Source organism: Chiloscyllium plagiosum, chromosome 26 (genome assembly GCF_004010195.1).
Source record: "Chiloscyllium plagiosum isolate BGI_BamShark_2017 chromosome 26, ASM401019v2, whole genome shotgun sequence".
NCBI classification, from domain to species: Eukaryota; Metazoa; Chordata; class Chondrichthyes; order Orectolobiformes; family Hemiscylliidae; genus Chiloscyllium; species Chiloscyllium plagiosum.
In genome coordinates this window covers 47,672,595-47,675,143 of record NC_057735.1, presented here as the reverse complement: position 1 = coordinate 47,675,143, position 2,549 = coordinate 47,672,595, and the positions used below count along the sequence as shown (strand labels likewise).

Here is a 2,549-nt window from a genome sequence, read left to right as displayed (position 1 = left end):
CACATACCTAAAAAAGTTTTTACTATCCTCCTTAATATTCTTGGCCAGTTTACCTTTGTACCTCATTTTTCCTCTGCGTATTTCCTTCTTAGTAATCCTCTGTTGTTCTTTAAAACTTCCCAGTCCTCGGTTTTCCCACTTATCTTAGCTATGTTATACTTTTTCTCTTTTAACTTTATATGTTTCTTTACTTCCCTCGTCAGCCACGGCCGCCCATGCCTCCTCCTGGGAGGTTTCTTCCTTTTTGGAATGAACTGATCCTGCATCTTCTGCATTATACACAGAAATATCTGCCATTGTCCCTCCACGGGTCATCCCTGCTAAGGTATTGCACCATTGAACTTTGGCCAGCTCCTCCCTCATAGCTCCATAGTTCCCTTTATTCAACTGAAATATTGTCACTACCGACTGTACCCTCTCCCTCTCAAATTGCAGATTAAAGCTTATTGTATTATGGTCACTACTTCCCAATGGCTCCTTCACTTCGAGGTCCCTGATCAATTCTGGTTCATTGCATAATACCAGATCCAGAATTGCCTTCTCCCTGGTAGGCTGCAGCACCAGCTGTTCTAAGAATCCATCTCTGAGGCACTCCACAAAGTCTCTTTCTTGAGGTCCAATACCATCCTGATTCTCCCAGTCTACCTGCATGTTGAAATCTCCCAAAACAACTGTAGTAACATCTTTGTGACAGGCCAATTTCAGCTCCTTATTCAAATTACACCCTACATCCAGACTACTGTTTGGGGGCCTATAGATAACTCCCAAGAGGGTTTTCTACCCTTAGAATTCCTCAGCTCTATCCATACTGACTCTACATCCCCTGATTCTAGGTCCCCCCACGCAAGGGACTGAATATCATCCCTTACCAACATGGCCACCCCACCCTCTCTGCCCGTCAGTCTGTCCATACGATAACACGTGTAGCCTTGAATATTCATTTCCCATGCCCTGTCCACTTGAAGCCACATCTCAGTTATCCCCACAGTATTGTAGCTTCCAATTTCCAAAAGAGCCTCAAGCTCATCCATCTTATTTCTAATACTTTGTGCATTCATATATAGTATTTTTAATTTGTTACTGCCCTCGCCCTTCCTATCAACCCCTATTTCACTCAACCTTACGGCATGATCCCTTTTTGAGTTTTCTGCCTCATTGATACCGTTGTCTTTCTTGACTTCCCTTGTTCTAACTTTCCCTTCTTTATTTCATTTGAAAAATTGGTTAGGCAGATGGAGTGGCCAGAAAACTTGGTGGTAATGCTAGTTCAGACAAAGCTGGTAGACAGAGCGAGTGAGGTATTTGCAGCACTGTCAGATGACGGGTCAAGTAGATGGTAAATACTGCTGCTACTCAGCATTAATGGCGGAGGGAGTGGATGTTGAAGGTGGTGGTTGGAGATCCTATCAAACAGGCTGCTTTGTCCTGGATGACTTCAAGCTTCCTGAGTAGTGTTGGAACTGCACTTAGGCAAGTGCATCACACTCCTTGTAGATGGTGGGCAGGCTTTTGGGAATCAGGAGGTGAGTTACTCACTGCAGGATTCCTAGCCTCTGACCTGTTGTTGTTTTTATATGGATGGTGCAGGTCAGTTCTGAGTTAATGGTGACCTTCAGGATCTTGGAGGATTCAGCAATAGTAATGTCATTAAATGCAAGGGGTGATGGTTAGTTTCTCTCATGTTGGCAACAATCATTGCCTGGCACTTATTTGTTCTGATGCTACTTACCACTTGTGAGCTCAGCCTGGATATTGTCCAGATCTTGTTACATCTGAACATGGACTGCTTCAGTAGCAGAGGAGTTGCAAATGGGGCTGAACAGTTGCATTCAAGGAACTTTGTCGTTTCTGACCTTACGATAGAAAGAAGGTCATTGATGAAGCAGCTGAAGATTGTTGGGCTTGGGAACTACCCTGAGTAACTCCTGCAGAGATATCCTGAGATGTCTGACCTCCAACAAACACAGCAATCTGCCTATGTGCCAGGTATGACTCCAACTAGTGGAGACTTTTCCCCATTGATTCCCATTGATTTCAGTTTTGCTTGAACTCCTTGATGTCATACTTTGTCAATACTATCTTTAGAGGGCAGCACAGTGGCTCAGTGGTTAGTACTGCTTCCTCACAGCACCATAGTCCAGGGTTCAATTCCAGCCTTGGGCAATTGTCTGTGTGGATTCTCTCCATGTCTACTAGGGTTTCCACTGGGTGCTCTGGTTTCCTCTCTCCAGAGGATGTGCAAGTTAGGTGGAATGGCCATGCTAAGATTGCTCATTGTGTCCAGGGATGTGCAAGCAAGGTGGTTTAGCCTTAGGAAATGCAGGGTTTCAGGAACAAGGTAGGGGGATGGGTCTAGGTGGGATGGTCTTTGGAGGGTTGGTGTGTACTCAATGGTCAAATGGCCTGCTTCCACACTGTCGGGATTCAATATGTTTGTCTTGGTATCAAGGGCTGTCACTCTCACCTAGTCTCTGCAATTCAGTTCTTTTGTCCATGTCTGAGCCAAGGCTGTAATGACGTCAGGAGCTGAGTGGCCCTGGTGGAATCCA

General features: G+C 45.1%; 1 long non-coding RNA gene across 1 annotated transcript in view; it reads right to left on the bottom strand.

Moving 5' to 3' along the window:
* LOC122562995 overlaps positions 1-82 on the bottom strand; it is a 22,417-nt gene extending 22,335 nt beyond the window's left edge. The window contains exon 1 of the long non-coding RNA XR_006315463.1: positions 8-82. This is a non-coding gene — a long non-coding RNA (uncharacterized LOC122562995). The remainder of the gene's footprint in view (positions 1-7) is intronic.
* Between the last annotated feature and the right edge of the window lie 2,467 nt (positions 83-2,549).